The 16,711-nt window shown below is 33.6% G+C and overlaps 1 long non-coding RNA gene across 1 annotated transcript; it reads left to right on the top strand.

The window, feature by feature from the left end:
• Positions 1-1,176: 1,176 nt before the first annotated feature.
• LOC147080103 (uncharacterized) lies at positions 1,177-14,525 on the top strand. Its single transcript, XR_015070779.1, has 3 exons — positions 1,177-1,235; positions 1,871-1,950; positions 13,772-14,525. It is a non-coding gene; the product is annotated as an uncharacterized LOC147080103 (long non-coding RNA).
• Positions 14,526-16,711: the final 2,186 nt, after the last annotated feature.

Here is a 16,711-nt window from a genome sequence, read left to right as displayed (position 1 = left end):
TAAGTCGATTTTGCGCACATACTAAATGCGTATAATCAATAACCTTGGACAGTGCATTCAAAGCTTTAGACAAAACATTTAAATGTTTTTTTATCTATTATTTATCAAACATTCACATAATATTATCATCATCTACCGGGGTCGATCCACTACTAAATGTAGACCTCCTCTAGCTCCATCCACTCTTCTCGGTCCATAGTTTTTCGCTGCCACCTCAATCCATCAACATTTATGAGTTCGTCTGTTCAGATTTTTTTAGGGTGTCCTTGAAGATATTTACTGCCCATTGGGTACTACTGTGTGACGGCGTTTGTCCAGTGGTTGCCCACGCACCGAGTAATATGTCCGGCCTATTACTATTTCATCTGCTTAGTGATCTTTATCCCATCGCGCAGGTTCTCTTGTCTGCTTCCATATACATTGGTTTATTTTCATGATCTCTCCGTTATGCCCAACATGCACCCTTTCATGCAGCGTTGCGCTACTCGCATTTTTTTAATTTCTCTCAAATTAAAAGTCTGTGTTTCACGTGCATACGAGAGCGTTATTGAATAATATAACACATTGATTGAACACTTTACTATTAAGATACAATGGGAGATCATTTTTGAAGATACTTTTCAGTCGACCAAGTGCATACACTTCATGCCAGCTTGGTTCTATGAGTAACTTCAACTCTCGTCATATGTACCACCGTTAATTGACATAAATTGTTTTCCGAGATAGACGTAGTGAGTTGCTGACCTGGTCAGATCAGAATTTTAATTATTAATTAGGTACAGAAACTAATATGAACGTCCATTTCTATAAATATAATATTAGATAATACGAGTATATTATCAATAATTAGGTAATTCATATTACTAGGATAGACAATGCTTTGGTTAGCACGTATTGATATAAGAAATTTTGTTTTTATGAGAAACGCCTAATAAAAAACAAAAAAAGAAATTTAAGTCGCCTAAAAATCATAGCTGAAGGTAAAGGTGAAAGACCGGATGTAAAGTAAATTACTAAATATTTTGATAATAATGGTTCTAAAACGACTCGATGATTTCATTAACCGGAGCTGAGCTGCGGTCCGGTCATTTCGAACCCTGCATTATACACAGTAACTACATAGCTACGCCGTATGTTATGTTAGGTCTAGACTCGAGATTCGAATAATAATAATTCAGTACTACGAAGTTCGTGAAACTTGTCTTACGTCGCGAGAGTAGTCGTATTATCATTAAGTAATTATCATTTCGATACAAAAAATTAATTCCATTTCAACTTTATAGTATACTTAGTTAATCACAATATGTCTTGAACTGCATTTATTAGTTGATTTGAATGTAATTAGTTGTAACGTGTTAAAAAATATTCATGCAAGAAGCATTCTTGTGTTCAGTGGAAGAGTTCTTTTGATTTTTTGGTTTCAAAACCGGTTACCTCCACGAATTGATAGATGAACCTAATCACAAAAAACCGCAAGGAAAATTTATGACTGCAATTTTGCGAAGTATTTTATTTCACGAATTATTCATGAGATTAGAGAATTTCTCACAAAAGTCTACTGCCAATGTGAGTCGTTTTAGAAATGTAAAAACTACTAGTTGATTTCGTCGTTATCAGATAGTACTCAAATATAAAGAGTAGAGCACATTGTGGGTTAGTATTGCTGAGTGACGTATTTTTTTCAAAAATATTTTTTCCAGCAGTTATATTTTTTCTCTAAAGTGTTTTCAAATCATTTATATTAACAAAAAATATTAAAATTAAACGGCCTAGTCAAACACATTGCATTATTAGAAATGCCTGCCTAAATTTTGGGGTAGCCGGGTGCGAAACGACGAACGCTTAATTCTCATTTTAATTTTATTTACAGTGAAAACCGTTTAAAATAATTAGTATCCTGTGACCTTATTGACATCGGCCGGAGACAAATTAAATTAAAACAAATTTAATGTAAGTATGAATGTGATTATGTTGTTATATAGGGATTATACAGTCTTCACCTACACCAATATTCTTATCATAATTAATTGTATCTTAAGCCTCAATTACATTGAGCTTCTTTACGAGCTGTTTATTGGCGAATTTAAAATCTGCCTGTAAAGACGCCCAGTGTAATCATCGAATAAGCTAATAAGCAGGTTGTAAACACTCTACAGAGAAAAGTTGAAAGCCGGTCAACTTTACACGCTACACGCCGGCGTGTGGGCCTACTGCGTCTGCGCAGTAGAGCGCAGTACCAACCTCACGGTAAAAAAAACGAACTACGTTCTGTCAAAATAGTCGCTGGCTTGTGGCTTCTCAGCGAATGGAAAGTTTTGTGTGTAATCATCAAATCGCAGTAGCTGAATCGCCCGCTTTTAAATTCGCCAATAAACAGCTCGTAAAGAAGCTCAATGTAATTGAGGCTTTATACTATATATTTTTATTATTATTATTAGCTACTAAGTCTCAATTGAATCTTATTTAGCTTTACGTTTACACATACACTGTTAATACATATTATTACAATTACTCATACAGTTATTGTTATTACAATACAAATTTACAGGAGAGAAAAAAAACAAAAAAATTTTACACTTGTAGGCCACACTCCCTCAAAAACACTTGGACACACTAGAACGGGTTGATATTCGGCCGAGCCCAAAATATCTCAAGATCCAGTAGCAATTGGTCATTTTGTTTACTTAGATCCTCAAGAAGCCTCTGTCTCTGGGTATCATACAGATGACATTACCAAACAACATGATTAATAACATCTTCAATCTCACTTCCGCACCGGCACACAAGGTCATTTATTATACCCAAGCGAGCCAGGGATGAGGCAAGATTATAATGATCCGCTCTACAGCGATTAATAATTGTGACAATTATTTCCCTATCTATCATTTTATTGGTATACAATGGCTTGGTTTTAGAACTGTAATATCTTTGAAAGTAATTTTCTCTTTTGTTAAACCTTGTTTTTTTACTATACTAACTGTTTCAGTTTTGTTTCAATGTTTCAAAAAAGTCTGTATACGGTATGGAGAGTTTATCTATGCTTCTTTCAAGAGTTGCTGTTTTTGCTAAGCTATCTGCGTTCTCGTTCCCCTGAATCCCAATATGTGAAGTAATCCGGTAGAATGTAATTGTGCTGTTATTTGTATAAATTTGTTAAACCTTTTTTTAATTTCAAATACATTTATAAATTGGTTTTTATGAGAAATTTTGGAAAAAAGTAGACATTGGAGAGCACTGAGTGAGTCCGTGAAAATGATTATATTTTTGTTGACGTGTATGAGCGCTATGTCAAGTGCATCGTTCAAAGCGATACATTCCGCAGTAATAATACAGATGCATTTTGATAAATGCTTCCCTTTATTTGAATATCCAATTCCGGACAAATGCATGCAGTTCCAAATGAAAGGGAATCTTGAACTTTACAGCCATCTGTATAAATTGCGCACAGACCACTGCGAGAAATGATATTGTTTATCTCTAAATTTGGATTATTGGAAATTTTAAGAGCGTGACCTAGCCCGGTATTGATATCAATTGAAGTAAATGTTGTTTTGTATTCATGGCAGTACGGTGTATAGTTGTTTTTTATACTAGATACATTATTATTATCTTTTTTTAGTCTGTTTGTCACTACACTACAATAGTATTAAGATCAATAGAAACACATACGGGGACCTAGGTAGATACTTTTAGATAATTTAGTAGGACTTTGGATCCGTCATTTTTTCGATAGATTTTATTGGAAATAATTAATTGTGAATCAAAATACAGCAAATAGACTTTCTTGTTTTTTCATAATGGTACATATTATAATTAGGATACAATAACATTGAATCGGTTAGATATGTTTTTGCCTTTGAAACCCTCTGTTTTTTTTATTTCTCCATTCACGCTATCTTAGCATTAAGTTTACCACTTATATAATATTATTTATAACTTCGATATAATTACGTTCCATTGTAATGTTTATGATTCTTATGGATATGATAGATAATACCTATACTAAAACTATGTTTTAACATTGCACGATTAGTTTATTGTTAGGTACGTGTTCAAGTAGTATAAATCAATGGCACAGGTGGTAAATAGTTACAAGAAAAATAAATAATTAACTAGGTACTATGCCCGTTTCTAACCGACGCATATTATGGGTTTCCAAGAAGTTATATTATAGATCTTTGACTAATTAAAAAAATGTGTTTTTTTCAATTTTTATTCAATTACTCTTATGGTATAATTCAGGGTTGCTGAACCTTTTTACGCGCCGAGCAGTTTTTCATGGGATAAAAGTAGTTTTTAATAATTCTATTAAAAAATGATGGTGTTTTAGATACCACTCACAGAACATTTATGATACATTTAGCTTTATCACTTCTTTCAATTACACCATACATTTCGGTACACCGATTTTGAAACTGACAGAATTACTTGGTGGAGCTACCACCTAGTATTTGTAACTTATTTGGTAGGTACAGCCATTTTTGTGGGTAAAAATGTGTTATTGTATTATTTAGTTTGGTTTTTTAAACTCAAATTGACACCAGAATTGCTTCGATCAGTTAGGCATTCTCTCGCTACGGTGGTCTCAAGCATTGTAAATCGATCAAAATCAAAGGTTCGCAGCGCGGCACCCCCGTTACCTGATGAGGTTAGTGTGGTAATAATTATTATATGTGACGCATAAAGTCTAAGGGTCGTATGCATGAGAATCCCAAATACGTTATAGGCTATAACGAGCAGTATATAAATTTTATATACTGCTCGTTTGTATGCATAAGTGCAAATGTTATTTGTTAGTTAGCGACATCACGATGTGACCTCATAATGTGTCATGGCGTACAAATAATTGCAAGCTTATAAAATTTCATTCCCCAACCATTAATTTAAAATTTTCATATTGTAAATGTATCTGAAAGTGTGCGAACGGTACCATATAAATTTAATAATTATAAATGAACAATTATTATGAACTTTAAATAATTTATCTGTTATTTTATCACATTTATTTTATAATTCTACTGTACGAAAGGATAAAGTATTGCCAGTAAACATTTCCATTTGGTGGCAATACTAAATATTATTATGACTAACTTCACTTCAATTATGATATGTCAAAACAGAATAATATGTAATGATCTCTGTATAATATTATCATTTATACCAATCACCGTATGACACTATTGATGTTTCCAGTGTATTTGAGAGTTGTGCCTTGTTTATTACAGTTATCTTACAATAATTAACTAGGTAGGTAGGTACTATAATATTTTGAAGAATGCAGAATGCTTCCGATTGAATATAAATGTTTTACAGAGTCTACAAAATGAACAAGGGCCTCAAGCAAACGTTTGTTGTAATGAATGCAAAATTAAAATGACATTTGAAAGTGACAGCTGAGGCAGCTATTTTGAATGGCGCGTGACGTCAAATTGCTTACGTCACAAACAGTGATATACGCTATATGATGGAAAATCGGTTATAAAGCTTATAAAGAATTTGGGAAACTCATACATACGGCCCTAAGAACCGACCTATACAATTATATAGTTACATTACACGTAATGCTTATTCTTGAAGTTTGTCTTATCTGCCTGCTATGTTTTCTACAATGCGATCTGTCATTTATGTTTTTTTTATCTCTTCAAAATAAAACATTCGCATGCCAAGCAAAATCATCTCGCGTGCCATAGGTTCACCACTACTGATATAGTTAAATTTCACTCACTTTTCAATCACTTTAATATCGTCTTTTGCAATTTGAAGTAGGTGAAAAATAAGATTTTTCGGTTCTTGTCGGTTTCCAGGAAGCCAACGAAAAACAAATTTTGAAAATAGCCGATATACTGGACTATTTGTTAGGTTAGGTTAAGTTTTCATTCTTGAATTCATGAATTTTGCCAATATCAGCTTTGAAAATTAGTCCAGTTCCCGCCTGGCTTCCTGTTAACCGGATTTTCTTCTTAAACTGATCATATGAGTAGGAATGTGCCTGATATAATATAGAGATGTCCATCGAGGCGGGGCGTTGAGTTTTTTTTTCTGAAAAAGGGCAGTATGAGATAGTTTTTGATGATGGCACCGTGGTCTGGTTGCACTGTCACTCGCGTACGCTGTTTACTGTAGTACACTGTTTATGGATGATATACTATGGGGGGATGAATGATGATTAGTTGTATGATTGATGAGGATATGTATGTTTGTAGGATTGAATTAATCAATAACTGTGGTCTAGCGTTAACAGGCACACACATTAGTGTCTTGAACTAACTCTTGAATAACTCTGTATTTAACACGGTCTCGTTCGTATCATATCAGATATAGCTTGACAGCTTTAGCAAGCCTTACGCGCTCGGCGGTTTTGGAGTAACTGAATGTTGTTTGCAATTACGGTCTTCTTTGACCCATAATTGCTTATCGTCTAGTCTTGTAACAATTCTAAATAAGATGATTTGAGTAGGAAGCCCCCCCTAAGGATGAATGCGACCACAATTTGGCTCAACCACTATATTTAAATAGTTATTAAAACATCAACATAACTAAGTATTCAAATTTCAGACCGCGCACTAGTAAAGGTAGAAATAAATTCACATGCATTGGAATAACATGAAATGTGTTTCTGTGCAATAGTAGTAATTAATAAAATGTACCCTTTAAACAATATTCATACAACAAGTATATTTTATTGTATGACCTTTCAAAAACAATCATTTTATTTAATTTTATTAAATGTTATTGTTTAATTTTATTTTGGTGTACGTATAAAGCCATATTATGCGTGGAAGCTTGGTTGGTAAATACACATTTCTGAGCAGTGTGCTGTGGGTTCAATGCCGTGGTTGGCAAAATATGCATGTTGTTTTTTCAATGTGTGTTTGGTCCAATGAGAAGACACAATATTAGGTAACAACCATTATCCTTAATAAAGTCTGTTAATATAACCTCAACCCTCTGTCTCTGGGTATCACACAGAGGACATTGCCAAACAACGTGATTAATGTCTTTAATCTCATTTTTGCACTGGCACCTTGGGTCATTTATTATACCCAAGCAAGCTAGAGATGTGGCAAGATTATTATGATCCGCTCTACGGTGATCAATCGTTACAATTGTTTCCTTATTGAGAATTTTATTAGTATACCATGGTTTGGTTTCAGAACTGTATTATAATAAAATTATGGAAAGTACATTTTTCCTTTTCCAGTCCTTGTTTTTTTAATTTATTATCTGTTTCAGTTTTAGCTAATATCTTGAATGTTTAAAAAAAGAATGCAGGTATTATAAGGTATGGGGAGTTTATCTACGCTCCTCTCAAGAGATGCTGTTTTTGCTAGACTATCTATTCGTTCCCCAGAATTCCAATGTGTGAAGAAATCAAGTAGAATGTAATAACATTGTGCTATTATTTGAATTTGTTTGTACAAATTTGTTAAATCTTTTTTTAATCTCAAATATAAAATATAAATTGGCTTAGACGCTAAATTTTGGAAAAGGTAGGCATTGGAGAGCGCTGAGTGAGTCCGTGAAAATGATTATTATTACTAACGTATTTGAGCGCTGTGTTAAGTGCATAGTTTAAAGCGATACATTCCGCAGTAAATAAATATGCATTTTGATCAATGCTTCTTTATTTGAATATCCAATTCCGGACAAATGCATGCAGTTCCAACTGAAAAGGAATCATGAACTTTACTGCCATCAATGAATGAATGATATTAATTGAAGTAAATGTTGTTTTATATTCACGGCAGTACAGTGTTGAATATTTATCTGCTCACTAATATCCATTCAATTCAATTTATTTATTTTACATATTGTGGACATTACAAATTATAAGTTTAAGACGTTCACAACATGGCATGAAACAGTATTATAAAGAAGAAAGAAAAAGAAAAGTAATATAAGGGATACAAATGAAAACATAAAAAAGAGAACATAATATAAACGGTGACCGGACAAAACAAAACAAGACAAAACAGAATAAGACAAAACAGAACAGCCAGGGGAAAAATGAAACATTAATTCTTGTGGAATCTATTTATTTATTAAATGTTAAACGAAATACATATATTTATATATAAATATTTAATATTTAAAAAAAACAATTTTTAAATAAAATCATCAAGGTATAATATTATATACTTTCATTTTTTTTACAATACCGTTATGTTTAAAATAATGCATTTTTTTATACATGAAGTATATAAAATTGTATAATGTAATCACGGCATGTTGGCCATTTGGCGTAAATACCTCAATTTATCTGTTTGATTTTGATAATCATGCACGACAGCACGACTATTGCCACTCGATTACTAAAGCCGCATTGACACGGTCCAATTTTGATCCAAATACACTTGAACCGAGTGCCATCCAAATGCACTCGTATGAGACATCTCCATACTAATTATTCCTATACAAGCTACTTGGACCGCGTCCTACTCATCCAAGTTAGCTTGGATAGGAATAATTAGTATGAAGCTGTCACTTAGACGGCACTCGGTCCAAGTGTACTTGGATCGTACTTGGACCGTGTCAACGCGGCTTTAGTGTCTCATACTTTTCTTTATAACTTCAAGGCGACCTATATGAGCACTAGCTAATAATAATCGGGGTACTGAACGAAATCAAAAATCACGAAAAAAATGGTTCTTTGTCTCTTCTGCAATAAATTGCGCAATCGTAACACTTATCTTGAATTGCGCAAATTTATCAGATTTAATCGGATGAACAGTGTCGATACGAATAAAAGAAGATATAATGATGAAGAAGAAGAAGAAGATGGTTGTACTAAATACAGAAACCTTGGCAGGTGGTGGCACAACCACTAACGAAAGTTTCATCGCAATCGGTGGTATAGGGACATACAAATAAAAGAAGATAGAATGATGAAGAAGAAGAAGATGCTTGTACTTATTTAGAAACCTTTACGAGTGTTACCACAACAACTGACGAAGGTTTCATCGCAATCGGATGAATAGTATAGGAACCATACGAATAATGTATAAAGTATAGGAACCATAACATATAATGAAGAAGAAGAAGAAGAAGAAGATGGTTTTACTTATTCAGAAACCTTTGCAAGTGTTGGCACAACCACTAACGAAAGTTTCATCGCAATCGGATGAATGGTATAGGAACCATACGAATAAAAGAAAATAGAATGATGAAGAAGAAGAAAGTGATGATTTTTCTAATTCAGAAACCTTTGCGGGTGTGCATACAACCACTTACCAAAATTTCATTGCAATGGAATGAATGGTATAGGAACGCATACGGGAGAGACAGAAAGACAGACAGACAAACAGGCATACAGACAGACAGACATTCATTTTTATATATTAGATATAGCCTATACTCTTAACGGAAGTGCAAGCAATAAGTTAACAAAGTTTTATCGCAATCGGATGAACGGTATGGCAGTGCATCCAATACGAACAAACAAACAAACAAATATTAATTTTTATGTACGAGTATTAGAAGAAGATAATATATGTATTTCGTTTAAAATTTAATTATTAAATAGATTCCACAAAAATTAATGTTTCATTTTTCCCCTGGCTGTTCTGTTTGGCCCCACATACTGAAGCAGGCCCCCAGGCCAGGATTTTTGGCGAGCCCACCTACCTATCGCCGAGGTAAAGGGCAGTGTGGTGCTCTAAAGTAGTGTTTCCTAAATTATACACGGGAGTTATCATTTAAGTATATCTATCATCATACAGGTATAACATCAAATTGCAACGCACAACCACGACTTTTTTTTTACTATTAATAAAATAATGTGAAAAGTGCATTAGCAAACTAACCAAGAATTCAGTAAATAGATTTTTGTTTGCTTCAAAATATCTGGCGCAGAAATCATTTAAAAGTGGAAACATGGCGAACCAATTTTTGTCTTTTTAAATCAGTGAATGCATTAGTAGGCCTTGCATTGATTTATTCACTATTTTTTTTTAATTTCAACCAAATACACAAATTTAACAACAAAATTATCGTTCCTAAACAAATTTGCCTCAAATTTTAAAATTATGATTTGACCCTTTTATTTAATTTGTTCACGAGATAGCCAGTACGCTTCACAATAGTATAGCAGTTAGGTATTATAAAATTAAATTCCATATTTTCAGACAGGTTTGCACACAACCTTTTATAGGACTGTTTCTTTATGTAGTTTATAACCAGCGGCCGTTTTATAAACTATGCATTATTGCAAACTGCAAACCTGTGGCTACATTAATTGTGTTAAACTTTTCGTGCCTCCTTTTGCAACACTCCGCGCCTCCCAGTTTGGAAATCGCTGGTCTATACTGCTTTTCTTAACGTTTTAATTTTATAACACACCGCATCCCAGCAGGATACTGGATTGCTATATTTATTTCACTCAACTTTTTTTTGATGGAATGCTACTTTTTAAAGATTTGGATAAAATATTTAGAAATGAATCGTATTTTGGCTTGGAGTTAGCTGCTTATAGCTGCCTGAAATTAATTCCGAGTACGAATTTTCTACATAATGCGTGACTTGGACCCAGTCAGTTTTAAAGGATTTGATTTTAAATGTTTTTCTATGATTAAGTTAATTGATATAGCTACTTAAATTATCAGAGCCTAACGACTTATTACTAACCTGAACATCTATTTTTTCAGCTACATCTAATGAAGAGAGAACAAGATCGATGTATCTATGCAGATATATCCGTGTATGTGAATTACAGTTATGAATCGTGAATCATTATATCATCATTATTGTGTATATGTCAAAAAATTTTGCCCGTTTATGTTTGTTTCAGTGCAATTCCATTTACCGTAACAGTAAATGGAATTTCACTGAAACAAACACAAACGGGGCAAGATTTACAAGGCATAACTGTTATGGGCGTTAAAATTCCCCATTAATAGACAGTGGTTATTCTTGTTCACATATGCAACAATTATTGTGTTCTATTGCACCTGAGAGTGTAAGGCCCGGAGTTCTATAACATATGAATACGTGTATTAATTAAGGCGCTAAGTACCAAATTAATAAAAACTGACATATTTATGGAAAAATATTCTACATACCAACGCCAATAACTTCAACTATAGTCTAAGTGCCTCAAGCAAGTCAAAAAAACACAGCAAAATAATTAAACTTGTCGACGTTGTAAGTCCGTTGGCGTGTTTTATTTATAATGGTGTAAGTAGCACTGCAGTGGTTAACGGCATTCAATATAAAATAGCTGACGATGGTGTGTTGACACTTGCGAGTTCTTAATACCTAAAATTATAGAATCTGCCATGATTGCTTCACACTGTAAAACTACATTTTTCAAAAGGTCTTCTTCATGAAATTTTACTGCAATGACTCGGTATTTTGTAACTACAGGCAATACTACTTTTTGGTACTTAGAGCCTTATTTAATACACGTATTCATATTATGATATCCAAAGATGGATTAATATTATTGATTTTAGTGTCGCAAACCTCTACCGAAATATCGGGCGATTTAATGTCATTTTTATTTCAGCAAAGGATTTTTTTCAAAACCAAAATTAGGATCCTCCCCTCCTTAAAGTGAGTTCTATCTTTTCTAGATTCTGAGAGTGTTGTTATTATTGTTTGGTCCATGATAGTATAGACTAGAGTTTACACAACTAGATACTCTGTGGGGCTTATGTATTTGCTAGAAGCTTTGAAGTTTTGGTTCAATAAACGTTTTTTATTCTGGTTATCCAGATTTTCAGACTCCGTTCTTCCAGGTGTCAATAAATTTCGATAAGCATTCTTTTTTGGGCAGGGATATCTGATGTGTTAGCAATTTTCTCACTATTTGTATTTCCGTGAGTTTTGCAGGATATTCAGCAACGTTTCATAGGATGTCAATGAAAAACGCCGGAGATTTTTTACGATATGTTCCTTTGCTGGTAACATTTTTCCAACTTAATCATTATGTAGTTATCTGTTGCTTCGATTTTTTTGGTTTTTGCCAAGGTGTGCGTACTGACGCCGCCGCGCCGTATCGATGGTTGTGCTTTCTTTTTCGTCAGACATAGGTACCACCTAATGGGGTTGTACTTTCCAGAAGTCTTTTTACACCATTCGGTGGAGCCATTTTACAGATTTCAGTGCTCGATTTATTTGTCAGATTGTCTTCTTGCGGTAATTTTTCTTTAGTTAATCAGTTCGGGTACAATAATCTTGCTGAGTAGGTGCAGCCGCCTGCAAATCCGAGTTTTTACAATATTTCGCATAGTGACCTTCGTTTTTATATAAATGAAGCATGTTAATTTTTCCGCAGAAAAATAAATCCAGTAAGCAGTATTATTATAAATAACTTGCGTACTTTCTGCCATTTTAAGTATGTCAGTTAAAAGCTATACTTGCCTCCAAAAACTTTGGATATGAGTGTATCCAGGCTCATTGATTCCTGACTTTATATGTGTGATTTGGGAGGTCGGCTTAATGTCAAGTTCCTACAGTTTTTTTGTCAATGACGTGGTGTGGGATTATAGAATACACGTTAGTTTATATGGTGATACATTTAGATTTTGTGATTAATGGTCGAATTAGAAGTGTATTAGTAATTGTTCCCTTGATTATCGGTCAATTTATCTACGAGCTCTTGCGTGTTTAGATATAAACATACTCCTCCATGGGATATTGACGAAACATAGCGAATATTACTCGGTTCTACTATTTTGCCGACTGCTGCAGCGTACTTGCGAATAGTGATGTCATCTATGGCATTTATTACTATCGCCTGTTTTTTTTTTGGGGCTGTTTGTTGGACAACTTTTGCGTATGAGGACATTGTGAAAATTCTTGAATGGGCGTCCCTGTAATCAGAAAAACTTTCCACACTGTGACAAACACAGTTAAAAATAATATAAATCTATTTTTGTAAAAGTAAAATAATTGCACTGAATAATTGTTAAGCCTTCCGCTCACGAGAATACTAAAAAAATACGAGACTAAAACTAAAATTCCAACGATTATCTAGCTAATGTGTTTTAATGACAGCTCGCTCACGGTATTACTGGTATCTCTCAGTTTCAAAACGTTCGCGACTAAACTGAAGAGACGCGACATGCGAGTCTCCCAGTCTCTCAGTTTTCAGTCCCCATAAAACAGTGGTGCCAATATCAGTAGAATCGATGAAAAATCATATTTTATTACCAAAATTGGTAGCACTGAACTGAACCAAACAAGCACAATATAAGAAGTAAAAAGCTACAGATGGGTGAACTGATTTTGACAGTTTGTGGTTATAATTTCAAGTGGGTTTTAGTAGTGCCGTGTACAAAACATCAGTCATTGGCCAGTTTATCAGTTCCATCAGCGTCAGTTTGTCAGATTTTAGTTTCTCCATTAACAAAAGGCCTTACTTCAAAACGGATTTGACTCGCTGTCACGACTGCTTGCAACCACGTCTGCCACGCAACTCAGCTAAGCTTTTATAATTCAAGCGTAAAACTACCGTTTCCTAGTCCAGAAAAATAATTGTTACATGCCTATCGACTTTATAATAATCATCGTCGATCATGCGCGGGTCATGGCTTCCTTTAACCTCCAAGCTTAGATTATAGAAAAATACCTCCAAGACTCCATGTATATAATTGCATTGTCATTCATAAGACATTGAAGTCAATGAAAAATTTGTATACATAAACTCATCGTTAAATTGTGGCTACAATCTACCTACAAACATAAGAGTTTCTAATTGACAGCACGTTAGTATTATGATAATAAAATAAACCACGTACTTATTATCATCTATATCTTTCTTTTTTTTCAGATATTTTGAAAGTTGATCCTCTTCACCTAACATTCGAGGGAGTCCATTGCTATTGCGACTTCAATCCATAGTCCACCCGGAAAACGATAAGAAAATTTAATAAGACATCCTATAACAAGAAAATATGTCTTATCCAATGATGCAAATGAAATGCATCGGTAACTGCAACATATGTACACATATTAATGCAGCTATGTTCTACCACGTGGAAGAGGTAATGCTTAAAAAAATGGGAATGAAAACTGACGAATGTCACCAAAAACGAGTTCATCATATAATTGCACTGCGAAAATTATTTGATGAAGAACAGAAGTTCGGTCGGGCTCATCATTCAATGCCGTCGATCGTCAATATGACAGAAGGAAGCGATTGTTCTGCAGCAGTCTCATCATCATCAATCGTGGAAGATTGCAACCCATCACAATCGCAAGTGAACGAGTTGGAATTAACAAACTCGCCACAGAGCATGGTAGAGTACCAGCAAAACAACAGCTTCGTGCCAAACTCAAATCAGTAATTTTCGAATTCTCGAATTGCGTCATTGTATATAATAAAATATTGGTTTTGATGTTTATCAGTGGTAATGGTTTCCCATAAAAACGCTGATAATTACGTCACACTACACTAACAATAAATGTAGGTAGATGTGAAATATGAGTACCTAGCCCTAGCGTATCATTATAGTGAACATTTTTTTTCTAAATACAAACATCGACTAGTATACAATTTTTAAGATGAGATAGAGGTGGGCACCAAAAAAATGCACTTTCTAACGGGACTAGCGAGACTTTTATATATTTTTATTGTCAGATATTTTTTTTTTTAATAATATTAAATTAATTTATTATTATCAATTCAATAACCAAGACTTAAACGGAATATTTCCAACACATAAATAAAACACTGTCGCACTCTATCTCAGACTGCTATTTCCATAAAAATCTCATTTTACAAAGATGACCTCCCTTAAAGACCTGAAATGGAGTAGACTAGTTAAGCCACTAGCCACTAGAGTGTTGTACAGCTCTGGTTTGTGAAAGCGTCGAGACCAGGCCTTCGTCTCGTGAAACGATTTAAAATTGCGTTTCGCTTCGTGAATTATTAAGAAAATAATTAAATTCATTTAGTCACTCTTAAATTTCAATTTAATTCACCTCAAAATTTTTACTAAACGTCGAAGTCAGACGCATAGTAAAACGATGTTCTAATGGATTCTAATTCATATGTTGTCCAGCAATAATGTGCTTTTATGTTACCAGTTTTGCTTCAAACAATTGTATGCCATTATTTGAATTTCTATAAAATTCCAACTTTCAGCGAATAAGCCTAGTTTTTTATGTAATATTTCTCATAATTAAAATGAACAACACCAAAGCGTTACTACATGGACTATCGATGAATTAATCATCAGTAGTAGACGGTTGTGGTCGATAACAACACATTTTACTGTCAGCGTAGATAAGCTAAACTGTTGTATTGTTGGTTCTCGTGTACTAAAAACTAACACCATTATTTTTCATTAAATCTCGTAATTAACCCTTAACACTCAAGTGCCGCCATATCGGCGGCATTAGAAGTTTCCCGCATTACTCGAGTGCCGCCGTAGCGGCGGCACGCCTATAAAGTCATTTTTTGTAATATTTTCAGAAATTTTTATAATGCAATTTCAATCAAGTTAGAATGAATAATAATAGGTTATTACATTTATCTGAGAAAGAAGTCGGCAAAAGAATACTGCGTGCGTAATTTTAACATAGTATTTTTATCGGAATCTTCTCTTTTTTTATTCGTAGGTCGTTGCTTGCAAGCAATGATTTTTTGTCACATAAATTTTATTTATTGAACGTTCCCAGACTAGAGTGAAGTGTTTGTCACGCATGATTTTGAAGTGTGTTTATATTTTTTATTGGTTATCGCTTGCGCAGGGGCGTCTCGTATAGTTTACAGTTTTATATTTGAATAGACTGTTTTTGATGACAATACTTACTAGTATATTATGCCGATTCGGAACCTATATAATGTGCAATACTCTAATGAGTCAAATGAAAATTATTACGTATCGATTTATTATTTTTTGAGAAATCTTTTGATAATGTGTACCGCACTGGGAATGAGTTGTTATGAGCCCGAAACTAATTTAGGAAATTTACGAGACAGCCGCTTATATTACAAGTGTATTTGAAGGCAATTCATTTGTATCATATTTACAGTCATAACTATATGTATGGACGATTTACACTTTATAGCCACTTCTCTACATACCGCTATTTCATTACGATTCTGTGATAAGCCAGGATTACATATTGGAGATTGCTTTGTGAAATACCACACAATGAAGAATTATAAATAAACTAAAAATAAGTACAGTATATTCATTATAAATCTATTTTACAGAATAAAAAAAAAATATTTTTTTTTTACATTTTTTTCACCAATTAAATGTTTTATATTGAAATTATGCTTTGTACGGAAAAAAAGTCTCGAGTGGGTGGTATGTACCTATAAAAAAAATTTCGAGTGGAAAAGGTTTTAAATGATTTTTCGACGAGTCAACTTTGATAACGTTTGATATCGAATCTTGTTATAACTGATATTGTAATGCACGCTGTATGTAATTGCTTAGAATGAAATCTTTGCCACTGATATCTACGTATTAAAAATATTGACATGACATAATAAACAAATTTAATTATGTAGCACTTCCATGTACGGGAGAAATCTGACGCAAAAAGAAAATAAGTTTGACGGAAAGGGTGAGAGCAGCTTTCATCGTGATACAAGGTTAAGCAGAGTAAAAAAATATTATTCTGATGCAAATTTATTTGAAATTAAAGTTACAGTCCCAATCCAAAGATCGAACAGTAGACAAGTCGTATAATTAAAATGACTAGGAATTTTAACAAAATTAACTAATGATCAAATATTTTTGCTAAAAAAATT

Source organism: Rhyacophila brunnea, unplaced genomic scaffold, assembly GCF_057557595.1.
Source record: "Rhyacophila brunnea isolate RB1 unplaced genomic scaffold, BYU_Rbru_1.0 scaffold_1, whole genome shotgun sequence".
Classification (NCBI taxonomy): Eukaryota; Metazoa; Arthropoda; class Insecta; order Trichoptera; family Rhyacophilidae; genus Rhyacophila; species Rhyacophila brunnea.
This window is presented reverse-complemented; position numbering and strand designations above follow the sequence as displayed.